Source organism: Pseudophryne corroboree (genome assembly GCF_028390025.1).
Source record: "Pseudophryne corroboree isolate aPseCor3 chromosome 3 unlocalized genomic scaffold, aPseCor3.hap2 SUPER_3_unloc_3, whole genome shotgun sequence".
Lineage (NCBI taxonomy): Eukaryota > Metazoa > Chordata > Amphibia > Anura > Myobatrachidae > Pseudophryne > Pseudophryne corroboree.
The window spans coordinates 3,896,108-3,912,101 of NW_026967519.1; positions in this window are offsets into that span (position 1 = coordinate 3,896,108).

Genomic DNA, 15,994 nt, shown 5'->3' on the forward strand with positions numbered 1-15,994 from the left:
CCATATGTTTCCTCACAACCTAAGAAAGCACCGTATTACCAAATGCAGTCCTTTTGATCACAAAGAGGCAAGAAAGTCCGAGGTGCGTCCTTTCTTGCCAGGGGCAGAGGAAAGAAGCTGCACAACACAGCTAGTTCCCAGGAACAGAAGTCCTCCCCAGCTTCCACTAAATCCACCGCATGACGCTGGGGCTCCACAGGCGGAGCTAGGCCTGGTGGGAGCGCGTCTCCGAAATTTCAGCCACATGTGGGTTCACTCCCAGTTAGATCCCTGGGCGATAGATATTGTGTCGCAGGGATACAAGCTGGAATTCGAAGAGATGCCCCATCACCGCTACCTCAAATCGGCCCTGCCAGCTTCCCCCCTCGAGAGGGAAATAGTGCTAACTGCAATTCACAAATTGTATTTTCAACAGGTGGTGGTCAAGGTTCCCCTCCTTCAACAAGGAAAGGGTTATTATTCGACCATGTTTGTAATACCGAAACCGGACGGTTCGGTCAGACCCATATTGAACTTAAAATCCCTGAACATATACCTGAAAAGGTTCAAGTTCAAGATGGAATCGCTCAGAGCGGTCATCGCAAGCCTGGAAGGGGGGGATTTTATGGTGTCTCTGGACATAAAGGATGCATACCTTCATGTCCCCATTTATCCACCTCATCAGGAGTACCTCAGATTTGTGGTACAGGATTGTCATTACCAATTTCAGTCGTTGCCGTTTGGTCTCTCCACGGCACCGAGAATATTTACCAAGGTAATGGCGGAAATGATGGTACTCCTGCGGAAGCAAGGGGTCACAATTATCCCATACTTGGACGATCTCCTCATAAAGGCGAGGTCGAGAGAGCAGTTGCTGATCAGCGTAGCACGCTCTCTGGAAGTGTTACGACAACACGGCTGGATTCTAAATATTCCAAAGTCGCAGTTGATTCCTACGACTCGTCTGCCTTTCCTGGGCATGATTCTGGACACAGACCAGAGAAGGGTTTATCTCCCGATAGAGAAAGCTCAGGAACTCATGACACTGGTCAGAGATCTATTAAAATCAAAACAGGTGTCAGTGCATCACTGCACGCGAGTCCTGGGAAAGATGGTGGCATCGTACAATGCCATTCCCTTCGGCAGGTTCCATGCGAGGACCTTTCAATGGGACTTACTGGACAAATGGTCCGGATCACATATTCAGATGCATCGGTTAATCACCCTAACCCCCAGGGCCAGGGTGTCTCTCTTGTGGTGGCTGCAGAGTGCTCATCTTCTCGAGGGCCGCAGATTCGGCATTCAGGACTGGGTCCTGGTGACCACGGATGCAAGCCTCCGAGGGTGGGGGGGCAGTCACACAGGGAAGAAATTTCCAAGGTCTGTGGTTAAGTCAGGAGACTTGTCTTCACATCAACATCCTGTAATTAAGGGCCATATACAACGCCCTACGTCAAGCGGAGACCCTGCTTCGCGACCAACCGGTTCTGATTCAGTCAGACAACATCACCGCAGTGGCTCATGTAAACCTCCAAGGCGGCACAAGGAGCAGGGTGGCGATGGCGGAAGCCACCAGGATTCTTCGCTGGGCGGAGAATCACGTAAGCACACTGTCAGCAGTGTTCATTCCGGGAGTGGACAACTGGGAAGCAGACTTCCTCAGCAGGCACGACCTCCACCCGGGAGAGTGGGGACTTCATCAAGAAGTCTTCACACAGATAGCAAGTCGGTGGGAACTGCCACAGGTGGACATGATGGCATCCCGCCTCAACAAAAAGCTACAGAGGTATTGCGCCAGGTCAAGAGACCCTCAGGCGATAGCTGTGGACGCACTGGTAACACCGTGGGTGTTCCAGTCGGTTTATGTATTTCCTCCTCTTCCTCTTGTACCCAAGGTGCTGAGAATCATAAGAAAAAGAGGAGTGAGAACAATACTAATGGTTCCGGATTGGCCAAGAAGGACTTGGTATCCAGATCTGCAAGAAATGCTCACAGAGGACCCGTGGCCTCTGCCTCTAAGAAAGGATTTGTTGCAACAGGGGCCCTGTCTGTTCCAAGACTTACCGCGGCTGCGTTTGACGGCATGGCGGTTGAACGCCGGATCCTAGCAGAAAAAATGCATTCCGGATGAGGTTATTCTTACTCTGATAAAGGCTAGGAAGGACGTGACGGCTAAACATTATCACCGTATATGGCGGAAATATGTTGCTTGGTGTGAGGCTAGGAATGCCCCCACGGAGGAATTCCAGCTGGGCCGTTTCCTTCACTTCCTACAGTCGGGAGTGACTTTGGGCCTAAAATTGGGTTCCATTAAGGTCCAGATTTCGGCCCTATCCATTTTCTTTCAAAAAGAACTGGCTTCTCTTCCTGAAGTTCAGACGTTTGTAAAGGGAGTGCTGCATATTCACCCCCCTTTTGTGCCTCCAGTGGCACCTTGGGATCTTAACGTGGTGTTGAGTTTCCTGAAGTCACACTGGTTTGAACCACTTAAAACCGTGGAGTTAAAATATCTCACGTGGAAGGTGGTCATGCTATTAGCCTTGGCTTCGGCTAGGCGTGTGTCAGAATTAGCGGCTTTGTCACATAAAAGCCCCTATCTGGTTTTTCATATGGATAGAGCAGAATTGCGGACCCGTCCACAATTTCTGTCTAAAGTGGTGTCATCTTTTCATCTGAACCAACCTATTGTGGTGCCTGTGGCTACTAGTGACTTGGAGGATTCTGAGTTACTAGATGTGGTCAGGGCTTTGAAGGTTTATGTAGCCAGAACGGCTAGGGTCAGGAAAACTGAGTCGCTGTTTATCCTGTATGCATCGACCAAGCTGGGTGCTCCTGCTTCAAAGCAAACTATTGTTCGTTGGATCTGTAACACGATTCAGCAGGCTCATTCTGCCGCTGGATTGCCGCTACCATAATCAGTAAAAGCCCATTCCACAAGGAAGGTGGGCTCTTCTTGGGCAGCTGCCCGAGGGGTCTCGGCATTACAGCTTTGCCGAGCGGCTACTTGGTCAGGTTCAAACACTTTTGCAAAGTTCTACAAGTTTGATACCCTGGCTGAGGAGGACCTTGTGTTTGCTCAATCGGTGCTGCAGAGTCATCCGCACTCTCCCGCCCGTTTGGGAGCTTTGATATAATCCACATGGTCCTTACGGAGTACCCAGCATCCACTAGGACGTTAGAGAAAATAAGAGTTTACTTACCGGTAAATCTATTTCTCGTAGTCCGTAGTGGATGCTGGGCGCCCGTCCCAAGTGCAGACTTCTTCTGCAATGCTTGTATATAGTTATTGCTTAAATAAGGGTTATGTTATAGTTGCATCGGGTTGGTCTGATGCTCTGTTGTTGTTCATTCTGTTAACTGGGTAGGTTTATCACAAGTTATACGGTGTGATTGGTGTGGCTGGGATGAGTCTTACCCTGGATTCCAAAATCCTTTCCTTGTACTGTCAGCTCTTCCGGGCACAGTTTCTCTGAGGTCTAGAGGAGGGACATAGAGGGAGGAGCCAGAGCACACCAGAATACAAATTCTTTCTTAAAGTGCCCATGTCTCCTGCGGAGCCCGTCTATTCCCCATGGTCCTTACGGAGTCCCCAGCATCCACTACGGACTACGAGAAATAGATTTACCGGTAAGTAAAATCTTATTATATATATATATATATATATATATATATATATATAGCTTTACTCAGTAGTATAGTTACTTAGTATTGCTGGTCCAGTGCAGTTTTATTGTTGGTAATAATCACTGAATTGTATATGTGACTGAGTGTGTGCCAATGGCTGCTGTGTGGTCTCTATTTTGTGTATCTCACACATACGGCTATCCCTATATTCTGCACCATGAGGGGTCTCCGTGCGTCAGGGTTATTAGATAATATAGGTATTTCACAGGATATACATATTTTGTATTTTTCTCTGTGTTTTTCAGTCACATTTTACCTCAGAAATCCTCTGTTGGTGCTCTTCCTTGCAGTCACACCATACAGGGCATTTTTATCAGGTAGTTTGTCTGCTTATCCTGTACTGTTAAACCTTAGGGTTACGCTTACATATCATGTCTGCTACACAGGGTGGTAAATCCATGGCTGATCCTGCACCATGCAGTGTTGATGCCACGGATTTCTCAGAGGAAAACGTAGCAGCTGAGGGTTCAGGTACTGGGGGTTCTATACCCCATGGTCAGTCTGCAACAACGGGGGCAAATCAAGACCCACCTTAGGATGTTTTCTCTAATTTACTGACTACGCTAGTAATTAGACTTGCTGTGGAACCTCCTGTGCCATTACAGTCACATATTGTCCCTGCAGTTAATCCGCCGTGGGCAGATACTCTGTTTTGTCGGTTACAGCAATTACATCAGTCACTAGCTAAGCAAAATCCTGACTCTCGCCCGCCTAAGACCAGGGGGTCATCTAAACGGGCCATTACTTCCTCACAATCCACACATGTTTCGGATAACTCATCCAATGTAGATTCACTGATCCTTCAGACTCTGATGCAGATGCTTCTGATGGGGAATTTCTGACACAGGTGGATGTTCCTGACCGCTTGAAGGCTATCAGGCTGATACTTCAATTCAATGATGATGAAGGGCTTCCAGCTACCTCTGCGAAACCAGATAAGTTTAAACGTCAGAAGGTTACTAAGTTTGTTTTACCTCATTCTGACCACTTGGTTGATATTAGTCAGGAATCCTGGGAAAACCGGGTAACAAGTTTTCATTGTCTACGAAGATGCTAGCTCGTTATCCCCTCGCTGCAGAGTTAAGTAACAACTAGGAAACACCGCCGCCGGCGGATTCACAAGTTGCGCGTCTGGTGATCTCATCTGCTCTGCCTGTCTCTACCGTCACCTCCATGAGGGGACCGACAGATAAGCATGTGGAGGGTTGCTCGAAGTCCATTTACACTCTTGCCTGAGCTATGCATAGGCTTACTATTGCGGCCTCTTGGGCTGCTAAAGCTATAGAGGCCTGGGTTCAGGAAGTTGAGGCGGAACTACCGTCTAATTTTCCTGATAATGCTAGGCAGTGTCTTTCATGTATATTCAGCAGGCGGCATCTGATGCAGGTATCCTGGCGGCCAAAGCATCTACTATGTCTATTCTGGCTCGCCGGATCCTCTGGTTGCGGTCCTGGTCTGTAGATCTAGACTCTAGAAAGGCCTTGGAGGTGATCCCTTTTGAGGAAAACATAATTTTTCGGGAAAATCTCAACAAGAGCATTGCTGATTTAGCATCTGCTAAGACTGCATGTCTGCCTAGTACTACTCCTTCGGATCCGAAGGCTAACAGTACTTCCTTTCATTCCTTTCGACCTCCGGGTTAGGGAAAGGGTCAGGCGTACCCGATACAGGCTTGCACTTCCAAATCCACTAAGCCCAAACCTAAACGTGCCTGGGCTGCCCGTCAGCCTGCTTCCAAAACAGAGATGAAGACAACTTCAGATGCCTGGGTACAGGAAGTCGTCACTCATGGATACGCCTTATCCTTCAAGAAACGTCCCCCTCATCACTTTTGCCTGACAGACATCCCTTCGGATCAGGTAAAGGCAAAAACTCTTAGTTCGGTGGTTCAGTCCCTCCTGGACACAGGAGTGCTAGTGCCGGTGCCTTTGGCTCAGAGAGGCAGGGGGTACTATTCAACGCTGTTCCTAGTCCCGAAACCGAATGGTTCCTCTCTGCCCATTCTCAACCTCAAGTCTTTGAACAAGTTTGTGAGGGTCTCCAAGTTTTGTATGGAAACCCTTCGCTCTATTGTCCTGGCTTTGGGGCCAGGGGACTATATGATATCCCTGGACATACAGGATGCTTACCTACATATACCTATTGCCGTGTCGCATCAGCTATACCTGCGGTTTGCTATTGGCAACCTCCGGGCCTTACCCTTTGGACTGACTACGGCTCCGCAAATCTTCACCGAGGTAATGGCGGTGATGACTGCCCTGCTCTATTGTCAGGGTATCAGAATCCTACCGTATCTGGACGTCTTGCTGATCCTAGCGAATTCCCCAGACGTTCTCTTCCGTCATCTGGATCTGACGGTCCAGTTTCTGCAAGCCCACGTGCGGCTCATTAACTGGAATGAATTATCCCTGGTCCCTGCTCAGAGCATGGTGCACCTGGGGGCGTTGTTGGACACACACAACCAGCGGTTGTTCTTGTCTCAGGAGAAAGTCTTGAACCTTTAGATCAGGTCAGGTCAGGAACAGCTCCTGGTAGCATTAGATTATAGAGGCAACTCAGTAGGCAGTCTGGGTCAGTGGGCCACTCAGAGGAACAGCCACTAACGCGTTTCTCGACCTTACCACTGGTCGTTTCATCAGAGGAAGAAAGATGAAACGACCAGTGGTTAGGTCGTTTTGAGGGGTAGGCAATTCCCCTCTTTCCAGTTTGTACAGCAATAGAAATTTCCCCAGAGTCTGAGGATACGGGCGCCTCTCTTTCCCCCTTCTTTTTTGGTACAGAACAGGCCTGTTCATGTACAGTCGGACAACGCCACCACGGTAGCGTACATAAATCATCAAGCCGGCACTCGAAGCCGCATGGCAATGATGGAAGTGTCAAAGATTCTTCAATGGGCGGAACGCCATCTGCCAGCCATCTCGGCAGTGATCATTCCGGGGGTCCTCAACTAGGAAGCGGACTTCCTCAGTAGTCAGGATGTACACGCCGGAGAGTGGAGCCTTCATCCCAAAGTATTTCAACTCTTAGTGGGCAAGTGGGGTCTACCAAATGTAGAGCTGATGGCGTCTCGACACAATCACAAGGTTCCGGTCTTCGGAGCAAGAACAAGTGATACTGAAGCGGAATTCGTCTGCCGTACGTGTTCCCTCCTTTGTCACTCCTGCCCAGAGGAGTGAGGAAGTTCAAGCAAGGAGGAGGAATCCTACTATACTTCTGATAGCTCAGGTGTGGCCCAAATGACATTGGTTCTCAGATCTACAGGGTCTCCCTCTGGAGCGTCCTCTTCTGCTTCCACAACGACAAGACCGCCTCGTTCAGGGCCCTTGTGTCTACCAGGATCTGGCCCGGCTGGCTTTGACGGCGTGGCTCTTGAAGCTTCCGTGCTGAGGGCCAAAAGATTTTCTGAGACTGTCATTCAAACTATGTTGAAGGCCTATAAGCCGGCTTCTGCCTGGATTTACCATAGGATCTGTAATTCTTACTTTGCTTGGTGCACATCTAACAATCATGTAGTTTACAAGTTTAGTACAGCCTAATTTTTGGCCTTCCTACAACAGGGCCTGGACTTTGGCTTTCGGCTGGCCTCCCTCAAGGTTCATATTTCTGCCTTGTCGGTATGGTTTCAGAGAAAAATTGCGACTGCCTGATGTTCATACATTCACTCTGGGTGTTTTACGGATTCAACGTCCATATGTCCCACCTGTGACTCCTTGGGATTTGTTGGTGGTTCTGGAGGCCTTGCAAGAGTCTCCGTTTGAACCTCTTGAATCTGCGGACCTTAAGTGGCTTTCTCTTAAGGTCTTGTTTCTGCTGGCTATTGCCTCTGCTAGACGGGTATCAGATTTAGGTGCCTTGTCTTGTAGGTCCCCCTATCTGATTTTTCACCGTGACCGGGCGGTTCTTAGACCGCGCCCTGGTGATCTACCTAACGTGGTGTCTTCTTTCCGCCTTAAACAGGAGATTGTGGTTCCGGCCTTTGTGTCTCCTGAATTGTCTTCCAAAGAGAGGTCTTTGTATGTGATACGGGCTCGCTGTATCTATGTGAAGAGGACAGCCTTCGTTAGGAAGTCCGATTTTCTCTTTGTACTGTTTGGTTTTCGCAAACGTGGCTGACCTGCTAACAAGCAGACCGTGGCCAGAATGATGAATGCACATGCTTATGTACAGGCTGGCCTTCCAGCTCCTGCGACCATCAAAGCCCATTCTACTCGATCTGTTGGACCTTCTTGGGCGGCCCGCCGTGGTGAGAACCATGAACAATTATGCAAGGCGGCTACGTGGTCCTCAGTGAACACGTTCATAAGGTTCGATGCCTTCGATACTTCTGCCTCCTAGGATGCTTCCTTTGGACGCCGGGTTCTTGTGCCCGCTATAGTGCGTCCCCTCCCATGAGGAACTGCTTTAGGACATCCCCAATGTTGTTCCCTGTGGAGCCCCAGTGTACCCTGCTGCAGAAAAGGAGATTTATGGTAAGAACTTACCTTTGTTAAATCTCTTTCTGCGAGGTACACTGGGTTCCACAGGGAATAACACCAGGGGTGTAGAGTAGGATCTTGATCCGAGGCACCAACAGGCTAAAAGCTTCGACTGTTCCCAAGATGCTCAGTGCCACCTCCTCTATAACCCCAGCCTGTGACATGGCAGTTAGGAGCCGATTGGCTGGTGCTTTATCACAGTGATATTTATCACTTTTCAGGCTTAGTACATCTCCCCCACAGTCTGTAACATGGTAGTTAGGAGCTGATTGGCTGGTACACACACCGTGAAATGTATCACTCATTGATAAATGAGCCCAGTAGGGCTTTAAAGAGAATTTTTGTATCAGTCCCTGCCACAGTGGAACTTCCAACTTATATTCCCTAGCACATGTACACCCATATACACTACGGTTAATAATCTGCCTGGAGACAACCAGTATGTTTTTGAATTGTGTGAGGAAACTGGCTCACATTTTTCCATAGCAAGTATCCTTCCTAGATTTAAGTCATTTATATAGATGAAGGTACTGTGAAGACAAAAGCATACAGAAAAGCGACTGATTCAAATAGTTTTATAGATGTAACCAGTCGACATCATCCCAATAGGCTGAATTCTATACTGTTTGGCCAATTTTCCTGTATTAAGAGAAACTCTACTGATAAAAACTGTATGTTAGGAGCAATTTAAGGAAGTATCGGAATGCTTGCATGCTAAGGGTTTTACGATAGGTAAATTACAGAAAGGATAGACAGGGTAGATAGATCCGACCTATTGAGAGAGAAAAACAAAATGTGGTCTTTTATTAGTCAATTTACCATCACAAGGACGTAGAAGCTGTGTTTAATAGAAACTGGAGATTACTGGAACAGGACCCTATAATTGGTGAAGTGATACCATCTAAACCACACTTTATTTTTAGAAGGGCATCCTCCTTGAAAGAACATTTAGTGAAAAGTAATTTGGAAACGGGTGAGATTCAATTTGGCCCGAAGCTGGCAGGTGATAAGTATCGCCGCCGGGGGCTATTTAATTGGCCCCGATAAGCCGGCGCGTGGCGAAGCAAAATGCCCGATAACAGCGGGGCTATTTCACCCGAAAACACACAGGTTTCACTGAACCTGTGTGTTTACGGATGTAAAAGCACATTTTACCGTCCTAGCTAATTAAATAGCCCGACCGCAGCACCCAAAGAAACATCGGGGGTTTTTACTTCAGATGTCTCTTTGGGCCAAATTGAATATCCATGAAAGTGTGAGAACAAAAGTCTTTCATCGTTGCGGAACATGTTTAATGTGTAAAACTGTAAAATCAAAGGACCGTAAGGTCACTAATTTTAATATTAGCAATAAGATTTATGATATCAAGGAATATATCACATGCCACTCCAAGAATGTAATATATATGTTCTGGAGTGTGCATGTGGATTAATATATGTGGGTAAGACATCTCGACAACTTAAAGTAAGACTTGCGGAGCCTATATATAATATTCGCAAATCACTCACCACACAATACTGTTTCTGCATATTTTAAATTATGTCTTAAAGTCCGATGAATGTTTCATAAAATTTTTTGGGGGGGAATACAGCAAATTCTCCCAAAATGGAACACTCGTAACATTGAAAAACGTCTCTCACAGTCTGAGATGCGTTGGATTCACCAGTTGGACACACTTGTACCCAAGGGGCTCAACAGTGAATTCAAATTAAAATGCTTTCTCACCTAATTCATTTTAAATTGCACTTCTTAATGTGCTCACTATAATATTATTGGTGTATATTGTGTATTTATCTTTTTTCTGATGGTGCTTTTTAATTTGTTTCTTTTTTTATGTATAAATGGACTATGTATATTGGAGCTGTGCCTTATTGGACTATTAATTGGATAGGGTATTTGTGCACTTTGGAGCCTAAACCGCGCTTCTGACGAAGGAATATTGCGTATGAAATGCATTAAGCGTAGCTCTGCACACTTTGTATTCCCTGGGTGGATGAACAGCTTTTGGTATGTGGCTGGTTCTATCCGGACTTTGAGATCTAACCACTCCATATATCATCTGGAGAACCAGGACTGATCCGCCTTTCTGCTGCTGGCTACTCTGATATGTTTTATTTTATGCTGTTGATATTCTTTGTTCTTGTTAGTGCAATCTGTTATTAAACCTTTGATTTTAAACCAAAGGTTTTCTTTACGATTGTTTCTGTTTCTACGTGTCTCCACTACACATGTTATGTGAGATGGGAGTCACTTTTTACAAATTCCATTACAGGGGTAGATGAAGAAAACCTGCTCCAAGTTACCCCTGAAGTACACAGGCTTGTCAGCTGATCTATATGCACTTCAATAACTATTTGGATAACAAGAAAGAACCATTTCATATGGTGATTGATTTTTTTTTTTCTGTACCGGTGTAATTCTTGCCTTTACAGGAAACTGGACTACACAGAGTAAACCTACGCAAGGGGAACATACAAACTCCACACCAATAGGGCCTTGTGACTCAAACCCATGATTTCAGTGTTGTGAGGCATTGTTGATGAGCTGTATTTTCTATACCAGGGGCGTCCCCAGCAGCAGTGATGTGTGTGAGTAAGACCCTCTCAGGTCTCTGTGCTGCCCCCAGCCTTTTGCTATAATAATCTCTGGCAGCCCATCAGGATGAATGTTTTAGTTTGGAGCTAGGAGGAGACCACGTTTCCACTGCTCCACAGTCCAGTGTCGTGTGCTTTACACCACTCCATCCCACGCTTGGCATTGGACCTGGTGATGTGAGGCTTGCATGCAGCTGCTCTGCCATGGAAACCCATTCCATTAAGCTCTTGCCGCACAGTTTTTGTGCTTACATTAATGCCAGTGGCAGTTCGGAACTTTTCAGGTATGGAATCAGCAGAGCGTTGGCGACTTTTATCACCATGCGCCTTAGCAGTCATTTACCCCGCTTTGTGCTTTTACCCGGTCTTCCACTTCATGGCTGAGTTGCTGTTCTTCCTAAACGCTTCCACGTTCTAATAATATCACTTACAGGTGACCGTGGAATATCCAGCAGGGATGAAATTTCACGAACTGTCTTATTGTAAAGGTGGCGTCCTATCACGATACCACGCTGGAAGTCACTGAGCTCTTCAGAACGAGCCATTTTGTGTTTACAAATGGAGACTGCATGGCTAGGGGATTGATTTTATACACCTGTGGCAACGGGTCTGATTGAAACACCTGAATTCAATAATTAACAGGTGTGGCCAAATACTTTTGTCCATATAGTGTATATTTATTCTCGAGATTTAAAAACAAGTTTATAGGATATGTTCGAAGTGCTGTCCACCATGTTGCAGTGTTAAGGCTATTCTCTTTTCCCATTCCTGATGAACCTTGACCAATATGCCTGGCTGAATCTGAGCACAAGCATCAACAATTAGTTGTTGCAGATGATAACGATTGTGTATCTTCACAGCATAAACACGTTCCTTCAGGTAACCCCACAGAAAGAAATCCAACAGTTATATCTGGGGATCTTGTTGGCAACCGGACTGGACCTCTATGGCCAATCCACCTTTGTGGAATCTGCTAATTAAGATGTTCCCCTATAATGAGGTGGGGCACCATCTTGCTGCAAGAAATTAGGATAGGACCCATCCTCTGATGATAATGAGGGCAAAATATCTTCCATCTAACAACCTTTTGTAACGTGCTGCTGTTTATGTTCAATCAATGAAGAATGATCCTACACCACGGGTACCTCACAAACCACACCATACCAACTGTTTTGCAAAGGCTAAACTCTACAGGCATCATCCAGTGAGGGTTTGTACCTCACCATTGATGAAGGAATTTGCCTCATCACTAAACAATTCCTGGTGTAGAAAATGAAGGTTCAGTTGAAGTTGCTGTGTTACCCAGTGTGCCAACTCCACCCGACGATCTGGATGATCCTCAGTCAGGTGTTGCAATATCTGAAACTTGTACGGGTGCCATTTATATGTAGACAAAAATCTCAAAATGGTCGTACGACTAACTCCACGTTCACGAGACAGACAATGGGCCGGATGTAATGACGCCCAAGATCGCCAGAGGTGCGAGATGCTGGCCAATCTCGGACGTTTTTTTAAAGGGCCAATCGGCCCACATCTCACACCCTCAGCGATCTCTGCCGTTTTTACATCCGGCCCGATGAATGCTACATTGTGGGCTCTTTGAAAATGATCCCAGCACAAGTTGTTGCTTCATTTGTAGCAGTATTTGGTCATTCACTTTTTGGGTTATCTGCAACCGATCCAGTTTCTTTAAATTTGGCAAGGAGTTTGGCAACTGCACTGTGAGTAATGGGCGGGCCTATATGGGTGACGTTGGTAGAAATCATTTGCAATAGCATGTGTGCTTCGTTCTCTAGATATCAAGACAATCTCAAGATGTTCCGTTTGTGTTAGTGGCATTGTCATTAATGTCACTACCAACAAAAGAAAACTTAGTTTAAAACTTGAGAATGAATAACGATTTGTTAAAATAAAGAGCACCATTGTTTTTCTTGAGAAATTCTGCATATGTCACATGACTACCTTCCCAATGAAAATTTTTTGACAGTTGCATCCAAGATGGCCGCCATACTAATAACATACTACTCCCATATCATATGTGTAGATACTGGATTAATATTTCCGTACTCATTTCCATTTTATTAGGGTGTTTCCACACTTATGGACCCACCATGTATATCCCTTCATTATCCTCTCTCTCCTTGCCATACCACATATAGCCTATGGTATGCGTCATACTATTGTGTTGTAGGATTAAAACATAATTGTCTTTTTCCTACTCTAGATGCACTTGGTTTATTTTTACTAGCCAATGCCATTATTGCTGGAAGAATACCTTGCAGTGAATTCGAACTCTCTTTGTCTATTGCTTTGACAAAGAGGGTCTGGATTAACTGGAAGGGATTGTGCTACATAAAATGGAGGGGGGATATAACTGAAGGCTTGTAGCCCTAATGTATATGCCTTCCACTCATCAAGCTTTTTCCCTAGTTTATCTCATAATCTCTTCCATTGATCTATATCAAAGGTTCCTGTCAGTGGCATATCAGGGTACTGTGAATGCCACCTCTAGAGAAATCTCACAATCACACTTCCATGTCTCTGATATGTCACACGTGCTGTAATGCCATGCGGCATCTCTGATTGAATACAACTTGATGTGGGGGCTACTATGCAGATCACTTCGTACATTCAGATGATAAAATCCCATTTTACACAATTGCATCCAGACTTTGGAATCTGTTACAAGTACTGTACATCTATCTTTCCCACTGTGTGCCCTTTCTCCTAGGTACAGTACTGTACCTCTACTACCTACTGCCCCACCCTCTGCCCCAAGGGTGTGTAATCTATATAATGTACAGTACTGTACCTCTACTACCTACTGTCCCACCGTGTGCCTCTTCTCCCATGGGTGTGTGATCTGTATAGTGTACAGTACTGTACCTCTACTACCTACTGCCCCACTGTGTGCCCCTTCTCCCATGGGTGTGTGATCTGTATAACGTATAGTACTGTACCTCCACTACCTACTGCCCCTCTGTGTGCCCCTTTTCCCACAGGTGTGTATTGATATAATGTATAGTACTGTACCTTTACCTAGTGCCCCTTCTCCCAGGGGTATGTAATCTGTATACTGTACGGTACTGTACCTTTACTACCTACTGTCCCACTGTGTGTCCCTTCTCCCAGGGGTGTGTAACCTGTATAGTGTACAGTACCTCTACTACCTACTGTCCCACCATGTGCCCCTTCTCCCAGGGGTGTGTAACCTGTATAGTGTACAGTACCTCTACTACCTACTGTCCCACTGTGTGCCCCTTCTCCCAGGGGTGTGTAACCTGTATAGTGTACAGTACCTTCCCCACTGTGTGCCCCTGTCAGAGACTGGTTGAATGTCAGAGACTTGGTGCAGAATCTGGAACTTGGGGTCAGGTACCAAGTAGTTTACGTTACCCAGAACAGAGGCGCGGAGTCTAACACACCGGGAGGTTTTCACCAGGGAACCCCGCAAGGGTATATGGCTGAGAGCACCAGACAGGCCCCCCAGTAATTGATATATCATGCAGCTGCAGTACAGACTGAGCAGGCTGACAGGCTGAATAGTAGGATTCAGGTAACCAGCTGCAATTACAGAATGCAGACACCTGTGGAGTCAGTTGCTGAATGCAGGAGCTGACGCACTGGGAGAGAACTATGCAGGACCTAGCTGTGACCTGTAGTTCCACAAACTGAAGCAGAGGTAAGTCATAAGATTAACCAGCAAAACATGAGTAATATTAGTTAACGAGTTACTCCACATAAGCTGCGCAGCTAGTATCCTAATTACCAGGAACAACCTGACTACAAAGAAGAGAGAGCAGCAGCTTCCAGGTGCTTGATCAATGCTAAAAGCTAAACTGACAGATTTGCTGATGCTGCACATGACAGCCCCTTCTCCCAGAGGTGTGTAATCTGTATAATGGGGTCATTCCGAGTTGATCTCTCGCTAGCAGTTTTTGGCAGCCATGCAAACGCATTGTCGCCGCCCACCGGGGAGGGTCATTTCGCTTTGCAGAAGTGAGAACGCTTGTGCAGCAGAGCGCCTGCAAAATCTTTTTGTGCAAAACAAGACCAGCCCTGTAGTTACTCTTCATGTGCGTTGATTCTAACGACGGAGGGATGGCTTTTGACGTCACACACCCGCCCACCGTTCGCCCAGCCACACCTGCGTTTTCCCCGACACGCCTGCGTTTTTCTAAGCACTCCCTAAAAACGGACGGTTGACACCCAGAAACACCCACTTCATGTCAATCTTCCTGCGTTGTGCCGTGCGACTGAAAGCTTCGCTAGAACCTGTGCAAAACCACAAAGGTCTTCATACCCGTACGTTGCGCGTGTGCATTACGGTGCATACGCATGCGCAGAAATGCAGTTTTTTAGCCTGATCGCTGCGCTGCGAACAACGGCAGCTAGCGATCAACTCGGAATGACCTCCAATGTACAGTACTGTACACCTGTAATGTACTACCTACTGCCCCACTGTGTGCCCCATCTCCCAGGGCTGTGTAATCTATAATGTACAGTACTGTACCTCTACTACCTACTGCCCCACCGTGTGCCCCTTCTCCCAGGGGTGTGTAAGCTATATAATGTACAGTACTGTACCTCTACTACCTACTGCCCCACCGTGTGCCCCATCTCCCAGGGCTGTGTAATCTGTATAATGTACAGTACTGTACCTTTACTACCTACTGCCCCACCGTGTGCCCCATCTCCCAGGGGTGTGTAAGCTATATAATGTACAGTACTGTACCTCTACTGCCCCACCGTGTGCCCCATCTCCCAGGGCTGTGTAATCTGTATAATGTACAGTACTGTACCTCTATTGCTTACTGCCCCACTGTATTCCCCTTCTCGCACATGTGTGTATCGGTGTAATGTATAGTACTGTACCTTTACCTAGTGCCCCTTCTACCAGGGGTGTGTAATCTGTATAGTGTACAGTACTGTACCTCTACTACTTACTGTCTCACTGTGTGCCCCTTCTCCCAGGGGTGTGTACCTGTAAAATGTACAGTACGTAACCTCTACTACCTACTGTCCCTCCGTGTGTCCCTTCTCCCATGGGTGTGTAATCTGTTTAATGTACTGTACCTCTACTACATACTGTCCCACTGTGTGCCCCTTCTCCCAGGGGAGTGTACTCTGTATAATGTACAGTACTACACCTCTACTACCTACTGCCCCACCATGTGCCCCTTCACCTACGGGAGTGTAATCTGCATAATGTACAGTACTGTACCTCCACTACCTACTATCCCACCGTGTGCCCCTTCCCCC